Source organism: Podarcis cretensis (assembly GCF_951804945.1).
Source record: "Podarcis cretensis genome assembly, chromosome: 10".
Classification (NCBI taxonomy): Eukaryota; Metazoa; Chordata; class Lepidosauria; order Squamata; family Lacertidae; genus Podarcis; species Podarcis cretensis.
The window spans coordinates 6021952-6045163 of NC_137179.1; the positions used below are offsets into that span (position 1 = coordinate 6021952).

The 23212-nt window shown below is 47.0% G+C and overlaps 1 long non-coding RNA gene across 1 annotated transcript in view; it reads left to right on the top strand.

The window, feature by feature from the left end:
- LOC307225425 overlaps window positions 1–23212 on the top strand; it is a 61378-nt gene that overhangs the window by 32637 nt on the left and 5529 nt on the right. The window lies entirely within an intron of this gene.

A 23212-nucleotide genomic window follows, 5' to 3' on the forward strand; every position in this document is an offset into this window, starting at 1 on the left:
CCTAATTCATACATCCCGAAGCAATACACAAAATGAAACCAGAGTTGTCCTTGGAGAACAACACGCCTCTGAATTTTGCTCCATGCCACAATTGAATTTTGTTTAAAAAGCCGTACGCACTCTTGTCCTTGGTTTGGGTTTCCTGGCTCCAGCACTGAATTTTCCAAAACAAGAATTCAATGAAGAACAGAGGACATGTCTCTTTCCTTGATGTCTGTCTGCACCGTGACCACCATAGTGGCGGTCATTGTTCTGTGTGGTAGTTAAGAAAACGCTGCTGTAATTTGGCCCTTTATATTGAGAGCAGCCTTCTCTGAGCTGGTGCCCTTCAGATGTTTTAGGAGTTGTAGTCCAAACCATCATAGTTCAAGCTATGGTTTTCCCAGTAGTGATGTCTGGAAGTGAGAGCTGGACTATAAAGAAGGCTGATCGCCAAAGAATTGATGCTTTTGAATTCTGGTGCTGGAGGAGACTCTTGAGAGTCCCATGGACTGCAAGAAGATCAGATCTATCCATTCTGAAGGAAATCAGCCCTGAGGGCTCACTGGAAGGACAGATTGTGAAGCTGAGGCTCCAATACTTTGGCCACCTCATGAGAAGAGAAGACTCCCTGGAAAAGACCCTGATGTTGGAGGTCTTTTCTGTTGGAGGGCACAAGGAGAAGGGGACGACAGAGGACGAGATGGTGGGGCAGTGTTCTTGAAGAGACCAGCATGAGTTTGACCAAACTGCGGGAGGCAGTGGAAGACAGGAGTGCCTGGCGTGCTCTGGTCCAGGGGGCCACGAAGAGTCGGACACGACTAAACGACTAAACAACAACAACAACAACAAGTCCAAACCATCTGGGGGGCACCAGCTTGCAGAACGCCGACTCCAAGTATGAAACATAGCCCTGGAGTCGGGCTGCAAGGCTCGGCGGCTGAGCTCCTCGGCTGGAATTTGCTGTCCTGGCTTGCTGCACGGTCGGATATCCCAGGAAGCCGATCTCAAAACCATGCCAACACCTGTCTCCACATTTCACGGGGCTCTTTGCCTTTCCTGAGTCTGCACAAAGGGAGTCTTTCATGGGATTTGGAGAGAGAGAGAGAGAGAGAGAGAGAGAGAGAGAGAGATATTCCCGGGTTAAAATCCCAAGTTGAAATGCAGGAAGCCGCTCTCCTTAGTCGTGACTAAACGGTGGCGGAACAGGCACAACAGGCAGGGCAAAGGAAGAGCCGAAAGGCCACAGGACCACCTGCTTGCGAGAATTAAAAGCACACAAAGCCCTTGCGAGCTACAAGGCGCCCCCGACTTGACAAATTGTTCTGAGGCCTGGAATCGGAGAGCAAGGCCAGACCCCCTTCCTTCTGGGTCTTCTGCCAATTCGGAACGGGATTCCCTCAGCATGATCCGTGCCCAACAGGTGTCCATCTGACCCGTTGCCTCTGAAGGAGGCCATCTTCCCAGGAGAAGGCCTCCCGTCACCTCGATAATTAAGCAAACAGCCCAGCGACGGGTTGGGGGGTCAGGAGGTTGGAGAACGCCAACAGAAATAGAAATGGGAGCGGAAATGGCTGAGGAAAAGAAAGTCCTTCTTCACAGGCCGTGGAACCCGTTCCCACAGGAAACAGGGATGGCCACCAACTTGGATGGATTTAGAAGAGGATGAGATAAATTCATACAGGGGAGAGGGCTATCGATGGTTACCAGCCATGATGGCTAAGTTCTGCCTCTTAAACTTAAGCCAAGAAAGAGTATTCTCTATAAGATTGAATATCAATACACGTGTCAAGGGGACGTGGGTGGCGCTGTGGGTTAAACCACAGAGCCTAGGGCTTGCTGATCAGAAGGTCGGCGGTTCGAATCCCCGTGACAGGGTGAGCTCCCGTTGCTCGGTCCCTGCTCCTGCCAACCTAGCAGTTCGAAAACACGTCAAAGGGCAAGTAGATAAATAGGTACCACTCCAGTGGGAAGGTAAACGGTGTTTCCGTGTGCTGCTCTGGTTCGCCAGAAGTGGCTTAGTCATGCTGGCCACATGACCCAGAAGCTGTATGCTGTATGTTCTGTGTATATTAATCGCCAATGTGTTGCACCTCCAACACTGCACAGCTGGAGAAGGCAATGCTCCTGGGTGCCGGGTGCCAGAAACCACAGGAGGAGAGAGGGCTCTGTGTTTGAATCCTGCTTGCGGCTTTACCAGAAGAGGCCTTTGGTTGGCCACTGTGAGAACCTTTGGCCTGACCCAGCAGACTGTCATTGTGTTTATACTTATCCCATGCTCAGAATGGAAATCAATCCAGTGAATATGGGCGGTTCTTGCCGATTTCAGACCGCAAACAAGACACAATTTATTATGCTTTCCCCTCACTCCCATCTGCATTGAAATGAACGGGGTGGAAGAAGTTACAAAGAAATGAGATTAAGAGCTGTTCAACCTGGAACAGTCTCCCTCTGGAGGTGGTGGGCTCTCCTTCCTTGGAGGTTTCTAAGCAGAGGTTGGGTGGCCATCTCTCATGGATGTTTCCGGGGGGTTGGACTGGATTACCTTTGAGGGTTCCCTTCCCACTCTACAATTCTATGATTCTATGAGGAATGTGATGACAACATAATTTAAGTAATAAGAAGAGCCTGCTGGGTCAGGCCAATGGCCCATCCATCCTGTTCTCACAGAGGCTGACCAGCTGCCTGTGCGGAACCCACAATCAGGATTCGAACACAAGAGCCCACTCGCCTCTTCAGAAGAATTCACTGCCTCCAACCATGGAGGCAGGGCATAGTCATCATAGAATCATAGAATCATAGAATCATAGAGTTGGAAGAGACCACAAGGGCCATCGAGTCCAACCCCCTGCCAAGCAGGAAACACCACCAGAGCACTCCTGACATATGGTTGTCAAGCCTCTGCTTAAAGACCTCCAATCACGGCAAGGTTTCATATAACAAAAGGGCAGAAGCATACAGTACTGTACAGTGGTGCCTCGCAAGACGAAAAGAATCCGTTGCGTGAGTCTCTTCGTCTTGCGGTTTTTTCGTCTTGCGAAGCAAGCCCATTGACGGCTTAGCGGATTAGCGCTATTAGTGGCTTAGCGGATCAGCTGATATGCAGCTTAGCGGATCAGCTGATAAGCGGCTTAGCAGATCAGCTGTTAAGCGGCTTAGCGGATCAGCTGTTAAGCGGCTTAGCGGATCAGCTGTTAAGCGGCTTAGCGGATCAGCTGTTAAGCGGCTTAGCGGATCAGCTGTTAAGCGGCTTAGCGGATCAGCTGATAAGCGGCTTAGCGGATAAGCTGATAAGCGGCTTAGCGGATCAGCTGTTAAGTGGCTTAGCGGCTTAGTGGCGTAGCGGATCAGCTGATAAGCGGCGTAGCGGATCAGCTGATAAGCGGCTTAGCGGATCAGCTGTTAAGCGGCTTAGCGGATCAGCTGTTAAGCGGCTTAGCGGATCAGCTGTTAAGCGGCTTAGCGGCTTAGCGGATCAGCTGATAAGCGGCTTAGCGGCTTAGAAGAAGGGGGGGCGAAGGGAAAAAAACCCACAGGAACTCGCAAGACATTTTCGTCTTGCGAAGCAAGCCCATAGGAAATTCGTTTTGCGAAGCACCTCCAAAACGGAAAACTCTTTCGTCTAGTGGGTTTTCCGTCTTGCGAGGCATTCGTCTTGCGGGGCACCACTGGATTAGGAATTTTGAGTAAGGATATCCCCAAAGACATATTAACATATTTCTATACACAACAACAGCAGCGATAATGTTGGTAGCCAGTTATTGGAAAGGAAATAATATCCCAACAAAAAGGGATTGGTTAAGCGAATTATGTGAGTATCTGGAGTTAGCAAAACTGACGGATCTAATAAGGCATAAATCCAAAACTATGGTACAGAAACAATGGGAATGCTTAAATGAATATTTATACAAGCAGGGCTCAAATACGAAAGTTTGGTTGCGCTTAGACTAACCTTGAGAACACAAAGATTTGATGGACTATGAAAGAACTTAAGGAAAGGAAGTGACTGCAGAACAGATGTAAAGGTGAACTAGATAACTAAGAGACGTGTGGTGAATGCGGTGGAAGTCTTTTATAATATTTTAACTAGGATTTATATATTGTAATGTTTGAAGTATTAATGTGGTATTACTGATTATGAAAAGTATTTTTTCTCTTTTTTCTTTTCTTTTCTTTTCTTTTTTCCTTTTTTATCTTTAGTCTCTTTTCAAGTCTGTATTTTGGAAAATACATAGATAAATGTGTTTACAGCGTAAAAAAATAAAATTAAGTCATCAGGGCAAGGGGTCATCAATCGCCCTCTCCTCCATGAATTTGCCCGATCCTCTTTTAAAGCCAGCCAGGCAGGTGACTCTCACAGCCTCCTGTGGGAATGAGTTCCACAGTTTAACTACACTGCCCCGACAATGGGGTCCAGAAGCAGGCCAGACTTGTTGAAGGGTTAACTCCCAAGTAAGCGGTGATGTCGAATGCTGGCGGCCTTCGGAGATTTGCTGGGCAAGGAAACTCCTTCGGAGACTTTCTTTCCTGGAAAGCTGATCGTGGGGCAATTGCGCTAGATGGGGGAAGCAAACAGAACTGCTCTTTTCCTGTGGCGCTGTTGCTGTTCTGGAGACACTAGATCACCCTGCAGGGAGACGGCTGTCTGTCTGTCTGTCTGTCTGTCTGTCTGTCTGTCTGTCTGTCTGTACGCCACATGTTCCAGGAATAAAGTGGCCCCAGGGAGGGGGTTGGCTGCTTGTCGCTGGGAGCATGTACTCTTTCCAGACTTCAATGCAAAGCCTGTGCCAAATTAACGTGCGGTTCTTTAAGAAGAAAAGCACAGAACACAGGGCTTTGTGGATCCGTTCTTCTGCAAATTGCGGCTCTTCGTTTCTGAGTCTGTAGACATGGCTGCTACCTGCAGGCTGATTTTCCATCACTCATTGATTCACCAACCGGGTGCAAGGCAGGAATGGCCCTTAATCTCTTGCCGTCTGCTAAAGACAAGCTGGTTCAATGGTGAGCGCTTCGTAGGACAGCTTGATCCTGCGGAACGCTCCAAGTGGAGATGTTTTTGAAATATGACATTGAGGTGAGAATATTGCATCCGTGGTGGATTCATCATCATCATCATCATCATAATTTTATTTATACCCCGCCCTCCCCAGCCAAGACCGGGCTCAGGGCGGCTAACACCAGGTATAAAAACAATTTATTGAAATACAACTTAAAAACAAGATTAAAATACAACATTAAAATGCAGCCTCATTTCAGTAGAAACTCAAATCAAAAACTTTTTGAGGGTGAAAACGTCAAATCTTCAGCAAGGCCAACTATCCAGACTGGTCCTACTTGGGCCAGAAAAAAGCCAGGGAAGTCCCCAAATAGGAGTTCCATCACAGAAGGAGAAAGGAAAAAGGAAAGGGGGGAGGGGATCAAGTTGATTCCAAGCAAAGGGCAGGCAGAACAACTCTGTCTTACAGGCCCTGCAGAAAGAAATCAGATCCCGCAGGGCCCTGGTCTCATGAGACAGAGCGTTCCACCAGGCCAGGGCCAGTGTTGAAAAGGCCCTGGCTCTGGTTGAGGCTAATCTGACTTCCTTAGGGCCAGGGACCTCTAGGGTGTTGCTATTTATGGACCTTAAGGTCCTCTGCGGAGCATACCAGGAGAGGCGGTCCCATAGGTACGAGGGTCCATACTGGATTGTCCACACATTGTCCTGCTTTGCTATTTGTTCGTAGGTGCTTTTACGAGGATAATGCATGAAGGGGCCCTCCTGCACCTGTTGGTATCTGCCTGCTGTGCTAAAGCACAAGAAAAGGGCTGGTGGGGAAACCCAGCCCCAGAAACGTTTCATAGAATCATAGAATTGGGTGGCAAGGTCCCGCCCCGCCCCCGATGGAAATAATGACACATGACACAATTATGAAGGTTAATGGGCTAAATAAGGCCACAACTTTATAGGTTACAGGTGATGAGCGGTATTCGCTTAGGCATTGGTCCTAACCGACTACAGTGGTACCTCGGGTTACATACACTTCAGGTTACATACTGTCAGAGCTGCCTCCAGGTCCCAGCTCACAGAGGACCAACGCTAAGCTGTAGTTATGTACAAAAGTCTTTATTGAGGTTCAGTTTCCATTTTAAAGCCGCAGCGCGCAGCTCTACGTCTCGACCTTAGACCGGCGAAGTCCCGTCTGAGTCTCCGCCCCTTCCACACCAGTTTAACACTCTCGCTTTGCTCCACCTCTTCCTAAGTTCCTTTCTCCTCTGGGCCCTCCTGCCCGCTAGGGTTTCATCCTTCCTGGACTCCTCTGACGCTGACCCTGATGATTCTTCCCCCTCCTTCCGGCGGGCTTTAGGACCTGGTTCCCTATCCGGGCTACTTTCTGTGCCGCTCGCCTGTACATTTGAACTTGGCGCGCGTGCCCAGCCTGCAACTTTCCTCTTGACCGTTCCCTCGCTCTCCGATGGAGGCGTGGCCAACCCTGACTCATCTTCTCTCGCTGGTGGTGCATATGTGGGCTCTGATACCTGGGACTCCTCCCCCCCACTACGCTCTGGTGGGGAAGCTGGTCCTGATTTCCAACTGCTGCTCTGGGAGTCCCCGCTGGCCCCTTGCTTCTGGGGTGTCCCCCTTGGGTCCCCCCTTGCCCTGCCCATCGGCGCCCCCTTCTGTGAATCTTCCGATTCGCTGGAGAGGCTCATGGAATCTATCGGGCTGCTGTCATCTTCTCCTACGCTGCCCTCGGATTACTCCCCCTCGCTCTCCATCTCCTCTCCTCCCTGCGCTCCCGCTGAGTCCCTGACACATACGCTTCAGGTTACAGCCTCCGCTAACCCAGAAATAGTGCTTCAGGTTAAGAACTTTGCTTCAGGATGAGAACAGAAATCGCACGGCGGCGGCACGGCAGCAGCGGGAGGCCCCATTAGCTAAAGTGGTGCTTCAGGTTAAGAACAGTTTCAGGTTAAGAACGGACCTCTGGAACGAATTAAGTACTTAACCCGAGGTACCACTGTATACCCGACTTCAGCCCATCCGCTTGAAGTCCGGGAAGGGTTAACCACCAGTAGGGGGAGTCCTGCTGATGCACATCAACTAGGGATTCCCCTGGGGCCACCGCTCGGGGGTGTGCCTTAGGCCCCCACCTCCCCAGGCTTTGGACAGGGCCACGCCCCCCGGGATCCTTTATCGGACTACCCTTCAATATGTGGGGCAGGTGATGGCATTACCTCCCCTCTTCCATCTACAGAACAATGCCTAACCACCAATACCAAGAAAGATGTGATGATTTGCTACGAGGTAGGCGGAAACCAAGTGGCTGGTGCCAATTTGCCAAGTGGAAAAATTCCTACCAGGCCCCTCAACGGCGACCAACCGAGGTCCATACATAGCAAAGTCAAGGAACGAAAAAGGCCACGCCCCCAGAGCCAGCTGATTGGCTGGCCAGGGGGTGACGCTGCCGGGAATCTCCCCAATCGTGCGGGGGCTGGGCCGTGAAGCCTGCAACTCCACCTCCGCTGAAGGGCAGAAGTGGCTTTGCAGAGTTGGAAGGAACACAAAGTCCCAGTGGCGGAGGAAGCCTCTCGGGCATGTGGGGCGGGGTGCCCCGCCCATAGGGACATGGCACGTGCGGCTTCATCTAGGGGCATGATGGCCCATCCCGTCTGCTGTCCGCCCCCTGCCTCCCCCCAGCTGTAGGGCGGCTGAGGCCCCACGGCGCAGCAGGTCCCTATGGGCGCTACACGTTCCTTCGTGCCCCTATCAACATGGCGACGATCCACCCAGGGGGGGATTTTGTCACACACCCCTTCAGAGATGGCACCTGGAGCGTGCCGCCCCCACCGCTGCTGCCTTTCTCCGCCACTGTCCTGTCCAGCCCCCTTGCAATGGGGTAGTGTTAAGTTGTGGGTGAACATATCAGACGACACAGCAATTCTTCAAACAGCTCTTGTTTATTCACAGGCCAGAACAGAACTGAAGGGTTCAGCCAGCCTGCTTATACAGTGGTACCTTGGGTTACATACGCTTCAGGATACATACGCTTCAGGTTACAGACTCCACTTACCCAGAAATAGTATCTCAGGTTAAGAACTTTGCTTCAGGATAAGAACAGAAATCGGGCTCCGGCGGCGTGGCGGCAGCAGGAGGCCCCATTAGCTAAAGTGGTGCTTCAGGTTAAGAACAGTTTCAGGTTAAGAACGGACCTCCTGAACGAATTAAGTACTTAACCAGAGGTACCACTGTATAGAGCTCCACTACAATGCAACAGTAACCATTTTCTGTAACTATCCAATCACTGAATGTCACTTTCAATCCCTTATTTGTATATGTGGACCTGAGTGAAAACTACAGGATCCCCCTGCTGGCCCAGGGTGAGAACTTCAGTACATAACAGGTATAAAAGGTTGCAGGAAACTATGAGACAAGGGCTGGCTGGAAATGAAGCCCTGGAACTTCATTGGAGATGGGATTGTGCCGAACTGCCCCAATCCTACCATCAACAAAAATAATCACAATGCACCATAGAAAAGATGGAGTCCTGTATTGGGATCACACAGGAAGTACTAAGATGGCCATTTGTGTTTTGTTCCTATGCAGTTATCCCCTTGCCAAAATTTTATTTGTATAGCTTGCTCAAGGGGGGGGGAGGAGGGAGGGAGAGAAACTATCTACTTTGGAAAGGTGTAACCAAATACCTCCAGCAGTTTTGTAATCCGTTGAACGTGGCTCCTGATTTGACCCAGCTTTGCTGCTCTCTTTGAAAGCACACTCCATTTCCAACGACCTAACCACATCACGTCATCGCCATTGTTTAGCTGGCTGGCTGCGGTTCTGAACCCTGGGGGAGCCTTCTGTGTAAATTGAAAGCGCCGTTCCAAATCCATCGAAACTCGTGGCTGAGGTCCTGCTGTCCTTTTTTGTGTGCCTGCGTTGTATCAATTCAAGAAACAAGAGCTGGGGGTTAAAAACTAGACTGTTTATTTCTCAGTCGGCCTTCTTTCTACCTGATACCGTCTGGACTACAACTCTACATCATCCCTACCTAGTGTGGCCATTTTGGACTACAACTTCCATTTTGGATTAACGTCAGCCCCCGACACTGCTAAATTTCGTCAGCAATGTCTAGGCAACACAATGGCCATGTACATACGCAATAGACAATCTTTTATAGAATTCCTTCAAACCATAAGAAGTCCAAAATGAAATCTTTAGTCTCAAAGTCTCTGGAAATCTTTAAATGAAGCGAGGTACCAGACTTTGTACAACTTTGGACACATAACCACAGACTCTTGAACATATTGTGTTATTTGTGGAAAAGGAGCCTTCTCCTCTGGAGGGTTACAAAACCAGCCTGTTTCTGGGATCTCCTGGATTTCCCCCCACCCTATAGCCCTCAAGGGAGGAGAGATGGTTGTGTGAAATGAGAGTCAAACTATCCCACAGGTTGAGGAACATTTTATCATATGTGGTGGGAATGTAAGAAAGGAAAGAACTTCTGGGAAATGATATATAATGAGATGAAAAAGATGTTGAAATATACATTTTATTAAAAAAAAAAGAAGCATTTTTACTTGGTATTATAGGTCAAGACATTAATAGGCAAGATGTTAAATTGTTCTTATATGCAACAACAGCGGCAAGAGTACTGTTAGCCCAGAAATGGAAACAAGAAGAAATTCTGACAAAAGAAGAATGGCAGACGAAAATTAATGCAGAATTGGACAAAATGACAGGAAGGATTGGAAACCTGTGGGACCAGAGATTTACAGAAGATTGGAAGAAGTATATGAATTATTTGAAGAGCAACTGTAATCAACAAATTACACTAGCAGGACTACAAGTAGTTGTGTAAGGAGAAATATATGAAGTGTTACAAAGTAGGAAAAGATAGAGATATTGGTTATGAGTTTGAAATGTAACAGGGAAGATAAGAAATGCATACTAAGAGATTAGATTGGAAAATCTTCAGACAGGACTGATGGAAGTCAAAAAAACTGAATAAGATGTAAAAGTATGTTTAATTACTGTTGGAAATGGTATGTTAAAAAACTAATAAAAATTTATATAAAAGTAAAACCATCCGACATGTCGAAGCGACCCGTATCTCCTGGTTTGTTAACATGCCGATATTATCAGTACGTTCCACCTCATGTTCTGTCGTCCTTTTCTTCCTAGTCACCCACCCAGATGCCGGAGAAAACCATTTAGCTAAAATTAGCAGCGTCATTAGGCCCGAAGGTCAGTCGCCTTCTCCAAAATAGCAAGAGGGGCGGCTATGATGTCAGCGTTCAGGATCTGCCGATCGAGGTTTCCTGGATTCCTGGTGTCGTGCGTGACAGACTTGGAATCCAGGTCAACGCTCTCCTTCTCTGCTTCGCTCCAAGAGAAATTCCTCCCTCCATCACTCCCCCAACCGGTCTCGGGTTGACTCAAACGGGAGATAATCCGATTTACGCCCTGGCATCATTTCAGGGAAATCTTACTGCCGAGGAAACCTGACCCTGCAGACGGTGTTAGCGTCAGTCTTTTGTGTTTGAGGGAGAGGCCCTTCTCAGAAGAGGCAAGATGGCCGACAAGGCGCAGCGGCCAAGTGACAAAATGTTATGAGAAAACCATTTTATTTATTTTTAAAGAAAAGAACAGCATCTTAAAAAGCAGAGACATCACCTTGCCAACAAAGGTCCGTATACTTAATGCTATGGTTCGGGGGTCAGATAACTCCATACCTTCCAACATTCCTCCAGTGAAAATAGGGGTGTGATAAGGAAAAGATGACAAACCTAGACAGCATCTTTAAAAGCAGAGACATCACCTTGCTAACAAAGGTCCGTATAGTAAAAGCTATGGTTTTCCCAATAGTGATGTATGGAAGTGAGAGCTGGACCATAAAGAAGGCTGATCGCCAAAGAATGGATGCTTTTGAATTCTGGTGCTGGAGGAGACTCTTGAGAGTCCCATGGACTGCAAGAAGATCCAACCTCTCCATTCTGAAGGAAATGGAGTGCTCACTGGAAGGACAGATCCTGAAGCTGAGGCTCCAAATGTTTAGCCACCTCATGAGAAGAGAAGACTCCCTGGAAAAGACCCTGATGTTGGGAAAGATGGAGGGCACAAGGAGAAGGGGACGACAGAGGACAAGATGGCTGGACAGTGTTCTCGAAGAGACCAACATGAGTTTGACCAAACTACGGGAGGCAGTGGAAGACAGGAGTGCCTGGTGTGCTCTGGTCCAGGGGTTCACGAAGAGTCAGACACGACTAAACAACTAAACAACTACAACAACAAGAAAAGCAAAGGCGTAGAAGCGAATTTCAGGGATCCTGTCCAGTTCGGTCACACTGGGTCTGGAGCCTCGGGGTGTCCCGTGTATGTTGGTGGTGGCAGCCAAATTTTGCCACCATACAGAAGAAATTCTGACGAAAGAAGAATGGCAGACAAAATTAATGGACTATGCAGAATTAGATAAAATGACAGGAAGGATTCGAAACCTGCAGGACCAGAGATTTACAGAAGATTGGAAGAAATATACGAAGTATTTGAAGAGCAACTGTAATCAACAAATTACGCTAGTAGGACTACAATAAGTTTTGCATGAAGCATTGCAAAGTAGAGAAAGAATAGAGATATTAGTTAGGAATTAAATGTAATTGTGGAAGTAAGAAATGTATATTTAGTGAATAGACTGGAAAATTTTCAGATGTGATTGATGGAAGTCAAAAAAATGGTATAAGATATGAAAGTATGTTTATTTACTGTTGAAAATGATATGTTGAAAAACATATATATATATATATATATATATATATATATATATATATATAAGAATTGCCACCATACAGGGTGTTGGTGAAAATTGAGACCCCACGGTCCACCACTGGAAGTTGCTTTCCCCCCCCAGCTGTTGGACCTTTTAGAAAAGTTATAGGAAGTGCAGGGGATCATAGAAACGATGGGGCTGTAGCAATCCAGAATGTCACAGAGAGCTTTGAGAAGAAAATGGGATCCACCAAGCTTTCTGGGTTGCTTTCTGTATGTCCAGGGGTGTCAACAAATAAAATATGGGGGGTAGGTAAGCCCTCTGTCCTGCTGCAGAACATGGGTGCAATAGCCCTCTCTCCTGCTGTTGAGCCTGGATGCAATAGCCCTCTGTCCTGCTGCAGAACATGGGTGCAATAGCCCTCTCTCCTGCTGTTGAGCCTGGATGCAATAGCCCTCTGTCCTGCTGCAGAGCATGGGTACAATAGCCCTCTGTCCTGCTGCAGAACATGAATGCAACAGGCCTCTCTCCTGCTGTTGAGCCTGGGTGCAATAGGCCTCTGTCCTGCTGTTGAACATGTTTGCAATAGCCCTCTGTCCTGTTCTTATCCCCCAGGAACTGACATTCAGTGTCATTCTGTCTCTGATCCTGAAGGCGGCTTATAGCCATCATCCACCGATCGCCTCCTCCTCTCGCTCCCTGCTGGATTTCTCTAATCCCCTGTTTAGAGACACTTCTGGTCTGGTCCAATGTGTTGTCAGCTCCCATGTTTTTATTAAGTCCTCACTCTCACTCGAACAGTACATCTCATCCCCTAAAATAGAGCCGCCTGGCTGCGCTCTTGTAAATATGCGCTGATACTTTTAAGAAGCCGAGGAGATTCTGTTTTGCTTCAGCCCACCCCTGACGCCTCTGAAAACTCGCGGCTGTTCTCTGCCTCGCAGGATGGCTCCCTTTGCAGTGTCACATAAACTACTGATGGCATCAAGGAACGGCATTTTGGTTCGCAAACAACTCACAAAGGGAAAGGTCACATATTTTTGGCCCTGGGAAGAAACAGCCAATAAACCAGAAACACGCCCTTTCCATTTCTATAATTGGAATTCCCTCGGGATGAGTTTTCTGCCCCTATCCCTGTTTAGGGTTCTCCTGTGCCCTTCTGTATTTTACAAGAGGGCCAGAGTGTAGCTGGGTTGCAGTTTGGAGATTTAAGCTACAACGGCACCAGACCCTTAAAGCACAGTTTTGCCACTACCAGCCATGGCTTCCCTCCCAAAGCATTCTGGGAACCGTAGTTCTTTAAGGGTGCTGAGGGTTCCCAGGAGGCCCCAGTTCACCTCACAGGGCCACAATTCCCAGAGTTCCCTCAGAAGAGGGATCGATTGTTAAGCCACTCTGAAAATTGTAGTTTTTGGGAGGGTGGACAACTCTCAGCATATTGGAGCATCTCTGTGGGTCCGACTCAGGGGCACCGACTTGGGCCCCAGGTTATGGGTGTCCAGCGCATGTGACGTGATGTCATGACGTCGTGCGCCACGCAGCCTCAGAACCTGACCTCTGGTGCCACTGGAAGTCAGGTTCCGAGGTCTCACAAGACCTCAGGTATGACATGCGCTATAGCCCAACAAAAGCAGGCAAAGAAGAACGCTGAGTATTTGTGCTGTTAAAAGTTTGAGAAGGAATTTTTGAAGGGGGCAAAACGTATTGAAAGCAGGATGACTTCTAACCACCTTGATACCGTCATGAGCACAAAGAAGGACATTTGAGGCAGCCGGAATATTTTGGGTGGGGGGACTCTTAAGAAAGTCATGCATTACAAAAGCATTTCTTGAGCTGAACCGAGTCGGTCTCAAAAAGGGAGGGATGCGAGTGATCCCTGAAAACAGACTACGGATGAAGGAGACCCAGTGCTGGATTTGTGGTTGTTTAAACGAAGAGTCGTTTAGTCATGTCCGACTCTTCGTGACCCCCTGGATAAGAGCACTCCAGTCACTCCTGTCTTCCACTGCCTCCCACAGTTTGGTCAGACTCATGCTGGTAGCTTCGAGAACACTGTCCCACCATCTCGTCCTCTGTCGTCCCCTTCTCCTTGTGCCCTCCATCTTTCCCAACATCAGGGTCCTTTCCAGGGAGTCTTCTCTTCTCATGAGGTGGCCAAAGTCTTGGAGCCTCAGCTTCACGATCTGTCCTTCCAATGAGCACTCAGGGCTGATTTCCTTCAGCATGGATACGTTTGATCTTCTTGCAGTCCATGGGACTCTCAAGAGTCTCCTCCAGCACCAGAATTCAAAAGCATCAATTATTCTGCGATCAGCCTTCTTTGTGGTCCAGCTCTCACTACCATACATCACTACTGGGAAAACCAGAGCTTTAACTATACGGACCTGGATTTATGTATAAGCTAAACAAACTATAGCTTAGGGCCCCACTCTCTTGGGGGCCCCCCAAAAATTTCACTGTTAATATACTTCTTAATTGTATTTGTTTAACAATTACTTTGATAAAATGCATATTTTGTTATGTGCAAATGGCTTGAGATACCTATTAGGTCCATCAATTACCATATAGCATATATTCAACACAAAAATCAGTGGCCATTTGTTGTTGACAAAGGACAGCTGGACATATCAAGGGCCCCATTACCTTCAGTAGCTGAGGGCCTCATCAGACCTAAATCTGGCCCTGAGGAGAGTCCTGTGTCTTCATAGCAACCCATCTCCTCTGGGTAAACGCCACTCTTTCAACCAAGCTGTATTTCTTGGGATGGGAATGTAAACGGAGAGATTCTCCTGAAGGTCAGGGGAGATTATAAAGATGTACTACCTAGGTAACCAAACCTCTGCGGGAAGAAAAATCTTTCTGTAAAGGCAGCCACTCTCCCCCAAGAAAGGGCTAAGGATTTCCTCAGTTACACAAGGCTGAGTCCAAGCTGCTCTAGCAACTGGGTGGCTTTCAGCTGTGAACAAATAACAGTTTACATTTCGTGATGTGCAGTATGTACTGGTTTATTTTTGGGTATTCTTTTGCAAGCTGGCCTGGGGGGATGATGATAAAATAAAATAAAATAGCAGAGTTGTCCAGCCCCATGATAATTTTGGTTGCCATTCCCGGAAACATTTTTAGCTCTGACATTTCCTTTTTGAGCAGAGGCGACCCAAAGCGTCAGCAAATGTGGTCGCGCCATAGATTTGTATCACAGCATAGGGATATCGGCCTTCTGTAGCTTTGTCATTGCTCCCAGGAGAACATAAAAAGATCAGAAGAACGTTGCTGGATCAGGCCCACTTAGTCCAGCATCCTGTTCACACAGTGGCCAGCCACAGAGGAGGTTTTCTTTTCTTTTTATTTATTACATTTTCAAATATTACACAAAAAGAAAACACACCGATAAAAAACAAAAAACAAACAACAAACAAACAAGTATAATTTCAATCCCTTATTTTCATATACCTAACTTCCCCGACCTCCTCATACCTCCCCTTTCTGTATTCCAGTTTCTGTATTGTCAGTTCAACAAATCCTCTCCCTTATTTTCAAATTAATTTTCACTTTTCCTTTCTTTTTTCTTAATCAATACCGCTGAAAACCACTTAACTTCTGAACCCACGTCATTCTAGCACTCATTAATTTTACAGTTTTTCCTAAGATAGTCCTTAAATTTCTTCCATTCTTCTTCCGCCGTCTCTTTTCCCTGGTCCCGGATTCTGCCAGTCATCTCTGCTAGTCCCATGTAGTCTATCATCTTCAACTGCCACTCTTCCAAGGTGGGTAGATCTTGTGTCTTCCAGTGCTTTGCGATGAGTATTCTTGCTGCTGTTGTTGCATACATGAAAAAAGTTCTATCCTTCTTTAACACCAATTGGCCGACAATACCCAAGAGAAAGGCTTCTGGTTTCTTCAAGAAGGTATATTTAAATACCTTTTTCAATTCATTATATATCGTCTCCCAGAAAGCCTTAATCTTTGGGCACGTCCACCAAAGGTGAAAGAATGTACCTTCACTTTCCTTACATTTCCAGCATTTATTATCGGGCAAGTGATAGATTTTTGCCAGCTTGACTGGGGTCATGTACCACCTATATATCATTTTCATAATATTCTCTCTCAAGGCATTGCATGCCGTAAATTTCATACCGGTGGTCCACAACCTTTCCCAGTCAGCAAACATAATATTATGACCAATATCTTGTGCCCACTTAATCATGGCTGACTTAACCGTTTCATCCTGTGTATTCCATTTCAACAGCAAGTTATACATTTTTGACAAATTCTTAGTATTGGATTCTAACAGTTCTGTTTCTAGTTTTGATTTTTCCACCTGGAAGCCAACTTTCCTGTCCAACTTATAAGCCTCCATTATTTGGTAATAATGAAGCCAGTCTCGCACTCTGTCTTTTAATTTCTCGAAACTCTGCAATTTCAATTTATCCCCTTCTTGTTCCAGAATTTCCCAATATTTCGGCCATTTGGACTCCATATTAAGCTTTTTCACAGCCTTTGCCTCCATTGGCGACAACCACCTTGGAGTTTTATTTTCCAAAAAGTCTTTATATTTAATCCAAACATTATACAATGCTTTCCTGACAATATGATTTTTAAATGCTTTATAAATTTTTGCCTTGTCATACCACAAATATGCATGCCACCCAAAACAGTTGTTGAAACCCTCCAAATCCAAAATGTCTGTGTTTTCAAGAAGCAGCCAGTCTTTCAACCAGCAGAAAGCTGCTGATTCATAATAGAGTTTAAAGTCTGGCAGGGCAAATCCCCCCCTTTCCTTTACATCAGTTAAAATCTTAAATTTTATTCTGGGTTTCTTGCCCTGCCAGACAAATTTGGAAATTTCTTTCTGCCACCTCTTGAAACAATCCATCTTATCCACAATTTGCAATGTTTGAAACAAAAACAACATTCTCGGCAATACATTCATCTTTATAACTGTGATTCGACCCATCAAGGAAAGCTTCAAGTTTGACCAAATTTCTAAATCTTTTTTCACTTCCAACCAACATTTTTCATAATTATCTTTAAATAAATTCAGATTTTTTGCTGTCATATTAATCCCCAGGTATTTCACTTTCTTAACCACAGCCAAACCTGTTTCATTCTGGAACCTCTCTCTTTCAGTCAATGTCAATTTTTTTTCTAGGACCTTAGTTTTTGACTTATTCAATTTGAACCCTGCCACTTGGTCAAACTCTTGAATTATTTCTAAAACCCTTTTAGTGCTAGATTCCGGCTCTTGTAATGTAAGTACCAAATCATCTGCAAAAGCTCTCAATTTGTACTGTTTAGCTCCGACCTGTACCCCTTTAACCAGCTGGTCCCTTCTAATCATGTTCAGCAAAACCTCCAGGACCGCTATAAAGAGTAATGGAGAGATTGGGCACCCCTGACGTGTCCCTTTTTCAATCTTAAATTCCTCTGTAACCACATTATTTACAATTAACTTTGCTTTTTGTTCGGAATATATTGCACCTATACCGTTTTCAAACCCTTGGCCTACCCCCATCCCCCGGAGATTTTTCCTCACAAAGCTCCAAGAAATATTGTCAAAGGCTTTCTCCGCGTCCACAAATATCAGAACTGCTTTAGTGTTTATATTCACTTCTAACATTTCCAAAATGTCAATTATGTTCCTTACGTTATCTGACATATGTCTTCTTGGGAGAAAGCCAGCTTGGTCCCTGTGGATCTCCTCCATCAAAACTTTTTTCAGTCTCTTAGCCAAAATGTCAGCAAAGATTTTGTAATCCACATTTAATAAAGAGATAGGCCGATAGTTCTTAAGTTGAGTCTTTTCAGTCTCTGTCTTTGGTATAAGTGTAATAAAAGCTTCTTTCCACGATTCTGGTGCCCTTTTCCCCTCCAAAATTTCGTTACAGACTTCCTTCAATGGTTGTACTAACCACTCCTTCAGCCACAGAGGAGGTTTTCAGGTGGCGCAACCGGTTCAGAAATAGTGTCCGGGCGGAATTTCCAAAATTGGTGGAAATGCCCAGGAAAACCTGGGTGTGTGGCACAACCCATGTCGGAAGTGTTGATTGCTTGGCTAATTTCTATTTATTTATTTATTTATTTATTTATTTATTTAGGCAAAAGAAGTTCCAACAACTTTTGTGTCCAGATTTTCACTTTTTGAAATATGGCAGCCCTACTTAAACAGGGAGGACGCGGGTGGCTGTGGGATAAACCACAGAGCCTAGGACTTGCCGATCAGAAGGTCGGTGGTTCGAATCCCTGTGACGGGGTGAGCTCCCATTGTTCGGTCCCTGCTCCTGCCAACCTAGCAGTTTGAAAGTACGTCAAAGTCCAAGTAGATAAATAGGTACTGCTCTGGTGGGAAGGTAAACGGCGTTTCCGTGCGCTGCTCTGGTTCGCCAGAAGCGGCTTAGTCATGCTGGCCACATGACCCGGAAGCTGTATGCCAGCTCCCTCGGCCAGTAAAGCGAGATGAGCGCCACAACCCCAGAGTCGGTCACGACTGGACCTAATGGTCAGGGGTCCCTTTACCTTTACCTTACTTAAACAAGGCACCAAAACAATGCTGTAGAATGGAGTGCAGTGTGTGTGTGTATGTGCTGAATATGAGAGTTGCCCAGGGCACCACCAGAATTTGAGAGCCCAAAGTCTACCACTGCCAACCAGATGCCCATGGAAAACCCACAAGCAGGATCCAAGCATAATAATCATAATAATAATAATAATTTATTTATACCCTGCCCATCTGGCTGGCTTTCCCCAGCCACTCTGGGCAGCTTCCAGCAAAATACTAAATTATAATAATTCATCAAATATTAAAAGCTTCCTAAACAGGGCTGCCTTCAGGTGTCTTCTAAAAATCAGTAGTTGCTTATTTCTTTGACATCTGGTGGGAGAGTGTTCCACAGGGCGGGCGCCACTACCGAGAAGGCCCTCTGCCTGGTTCCCTGTAACCTCACTTCTCGCAGGGAAGGAACCGCCAGAAGGCCCTCGGAGCTGGACCTCAGTGCCCGGGCAGAATGATGGGGGTGGAGACGCTCCTTCAGGTATACTGGACCGAGGCCATTTAGGGCTTTAAAGGTCAGCACCAACACTTTGAATTGTGCTCAGAAACATACTTGGAGCCAATGTAGGTCTTTCAAGACCGGTGTTATGTGGTCTCGGTTGCTGCCCCCAGTCACCAGTGTAGCTGCCGCATTCTGGATTAGTTGTAGTTTCCAGGTCACCTTCAAAGGTAGCCCCACATAGAGCGCATTGCAGTAGTCCAAGCAGGAGATAACTAGAGATAACCACTCTGGCCAGACAGTCTGCGGGCAGGGAGGGTCTCATCCTGCATACCAGATGGAGCTGATAAACAGCTGCCCTGGACACAGAATTAACCTGTGCCTCCATGGACAGCTGTGAGTCCAAAATGACTCCTGGTCCTTCAGGGACACAGTTATCCCATTCAGGACCAGGGAGTCCCACACACAGTTACCCACCCCCTGTCCCCCGAAAAACAGTACTTCTGTCTTGTCAGGATTCAACCTCAATCTGTTAGCCGCCATCCATCCTCCGTGCTCCAACAAGAGCCCTCTCTCCTCCTGTAGTTTCTAGGGACTGCTATTCAAAAGCATTGCTGTCACCAAATGAGGACACAGAGGGTGGCCCTTGTGGCTGGTAGCCATCGACAGCCCTTTCCTAGGACCCACATAAATACAGGACCGCCTCTCCTGGTATGCCCCGCGGAGGACCTTAAGGTCCACAAATGACAACACTTTGGAGGTCCCAAGTCGCAAGGTGGTTAGATTGGTCTCAACTAGGGTCAGGGCCTTTTCAGTACTGGCCCCGACTTGGTGGAATGCTCTGTCACAAGAGACTAGGGCCCTGCGGGACTTGACATCTTTCCTCAGGGCCTGCAAGACAGAGCTGTTCTGCCTGGCCTTCGGTTTGGACTCCGTCTGACCCTTATGTTTCCCTCCCCTTATGGTTTGGATGAGGCTACATTATAAATTGCATTTTAACCTGTATTTTAAATTGGTTTCCCTCCCCCCATTATTTTTTTACTGTAATTTTACTGTTGTTAGCCACCCTGAGAGCCTGGCTCTGGCCGAAGGGTGGGATATAAATATAATTTATTATTATTATTATTATTATTATTATTATTATTATTATTATTATTATTATTTCCTCCATGAAAGGCTCGCTGCAGCAGTAATAGATTCTCAGTCTGACCCCACTGAACAAAGGGAGTCAGTCTCTCTCCCTCTTTCCCCCACATATATGTGTGCATGCATGTACATTCGTATAAACTTTGTAGTTCAATTTAGCTTGGGGGCTTTGACTTTTGGCCAGTGCGCTGTTTTTCCTTCGTACCGCTTCCAAAAGAGAAAAGCTGGGAGACAGATGTGCTTGGAAACCCCTGGGAAGCAGCTGGATCCCTCTATAAACACCAGCACGGTGGAGACTGGATCGTCCCCAACCTTAACATCTCTAATGTCTCCAGACATAAGCAGGATTACATCATGAGGCTCTGCAGCCAGGTTCATGTGGAATCGACTGCTCAGCTGGCTGGATAGATTTTTTTCTCCCAAACAACCTGAGCTCCATGCGCTGCTTTTAGGAAGCCGAAACGTCTAGGATAAGCCAGATGGTCAGAGGAGCGGGCTGTTGCATGATGCTGACCGCTACCTCGGACAATACACATCCGGGGTTGCCTTTAGGGCTAGCACTTCTAAGGCAAGCTTGCTTTTCCACAGTGAGTTGAAAATGGAGTTAAAACAGTGGTCCTGTTGTTGTTGTTTAGTCATTTAGTGGTCTCCAACTCTTCGAGACCCCCTGGACCAGAGCACGCCAGGCACTCCTGTCTTCCACTGCCTCCCGCAGTTTGGTCAAACTCATGTTCGTAGCTTCAAGAACACTGTCCCACCATCTCGTCCTCCGTCGTCCTCTTCTCCTTGTGCCCTCCATCTTTCCCAACATCAGGGTCTTTTCCAGGGAGTCTTCTCTTCTCATGAGGTGGCCAAAGTATTGGAGCCTCAGCTTCAGGATCTGTCCTTCCAGTGAGCACTCAGGGCTGATTTCCTTCAGAATGGAGAGGTTTGATCTTCTTGCAGTCCATGGGACTCTCAAGAGTGGTCCTACACAGTGCTATTTTGCTAGAAAATATCAAACTCGCCATGGTAAAAAAAATAAATTAAAAAGGTAAAGGGCCCCTGAACGATTAAGTCCAGTCAAAGGCGACTATAGGGTTGCGGCGCTCATCTCGCTTTCAGGCCGAGAGAGCCGGTGTTTGTCCACAGACAGCTTTCTGGGTCGTGTGGCCAGCAGGACTAAACTGCTACTGGCACATGGAGGACCATGACAGAAACCAGAGTGCATGGAAACGCCGGTTACCTTCCCACCGGAGTGGTACCTATTTATCTACTTGCACTGGCGTGCTTTCGAACTGCTAGGTTGGCAGGAGCTGGGACAGAGCAACAGGAGCTCACCCCGTCGCGGGGATTCAAACTGCCAACCTTCCGATCAGCAAGCCCAAGAGGTTTAGTGGTTTAAACCACAGCACCATCCCAAAACTCGCTATGAGTACCTGCCAGAGTGCTTTAGCAGTGGTTTTGACCTATAAAGCCTTAAACGGCTCAGGACCGCAATACCTCAAGGATTGCCTCTTTCCATATGAGCCTAGCTGGACCCTGAGATCATCATCTGAGGCCCTTCTTTGTGTGCCTCCTCCTCGAGAGGTCCAGAGGGGGGCAACACGAAAACAGGGCCTTTTCTGCAGTGGCTCCCCATCTGTGGAATGCTTTCCCCAGGGAAGTCTGTCTGGCGCCTTCATTATACACCTTTAGGCGCCAGGCAAAAACGTTCATTTTCAACCAGGCCTTTGGTAGATCTGTTTGACATCCAATACCCTTTTAAAATGTGGCTCAGAGTGGGTGGGCTATGCTGGTCTATGACTGTAATAAAATTTTATATTATTGTATTGTACTGGAGAGGGAGTTATTGGGTTGTTGTCTTTAATGCTGATTATATATGTTGTGATGTCTCTGCTTTTTAAGATCTTGCCAACAAAGGTCCGTATAGTTAAAGCTATGGTTTTCCCAGTAGTGATGTACGGAAGTGAGAGCTTGACGATAAAGAAGGCTGATCGCCGAAGAATGGATGCTTTTGAATTCTGGTGCTGGAGGAGACTCTTGAGAGTCCCATGGACTGCAAGAAGATCAGACCTCTCCATTCTGAAGGAAATCAGCCCTGAGTGCTCACTGGAAGGACAAATCCTGAAGCTGAGGCTCCAAGACTTTGGCCACCTCATGAGAAGACTCCCTGGGAAAGACCCTGATGTTGGGAAAGATGGAGGGCAGAAGGAGAAGGGGACGACAGAGGACGAGATGGCTGGACAGTGTTCTCGAAGCTACCAGCATGAGTTTGACCAAACTGCGGGAGGCAGTGGAAGACAGGAGTGCCTGGCGTGCTCTGGTCCAGGGGGTCATGAAGAGTGGGACACGACTAAACGACTAACCAACAACAACATATATGTTGTGATCTTTTCACTGAACCGCCCTGAGATCTCCGGGTGTAGGTCAGTATATAAACTCAAGTAATAATAATATTAATAATAATAATGCACTTTAACTGCAGAAACTGAAATTTCAGGTTCGAGCTGGAATTCCCCTTGCAAAATACTGGACGTCTGGAGGTGACCTAAGACCACACTTGGCCCTGAAGGAGGATCATTCCCTCTTTCCGGCCAAGCTGTTATGTAAGGCACTTTACCAGGACATAAAACCCAAACCGCCCTTGAAAGTTTGGGATTCCCAGCGTTAAATCTGCCACCTTTTTATAGCAGGTCTGCGTTTGCGTGCCTGCTCCACTCTAAATATTTAGAAGTCAAGCTTGCTGATCCAGGGCTCCTTCGCCCGATCTGAACTCGGGATTCTACCTCTTTCCCTGTCACCACCCGGCCAAGGAAGGATTACCAGTGGACATCTTGTTTTGCTCCCGAGGGAACGCAAGAGCCGAGGGAAAGGACCATATAGATGTCAACACTTTCAAATTCCCCAACTCCGGCCAAGATTTCCCTTTAGAACAACCTGCTCCTTGTGAGAAGCAAAACCACATCTCTCTTTCTGTCACCACAGTAGATTGCTGGTGGTGGTGGCTGCAAATGCTCAGAAGAGGGTTGCGAAAGGCCATAATAGGGGCTGTTTCGTTCTTAAATCGTGTGTACTGTTTTTTTAAAAAATAGCCAGGATTTCTAGAGATTTGCAAAGCATGGTTGGTTGTCAATTATAGCAGAAGGTTGCCTGGGGTTGGACTTAGCGGAAGGTATCATGGGCTGGTTGGATGCAGAAGAATGGCGGCAGGAGCCTCAGAGCCCGGGGAGTGGTGGTGGAACAACAATGGGTGGTCAGACAGAGAAGAGGGAAGCTGAGGAGGTTACAGGGCTTAGCGAGCTGAGAGAGTCTGTGGCAGAGAGCAGTTCAGACACAGAGGTAGAAGCAGAAGGGGGGTCAAGAGGCAGCAATGAG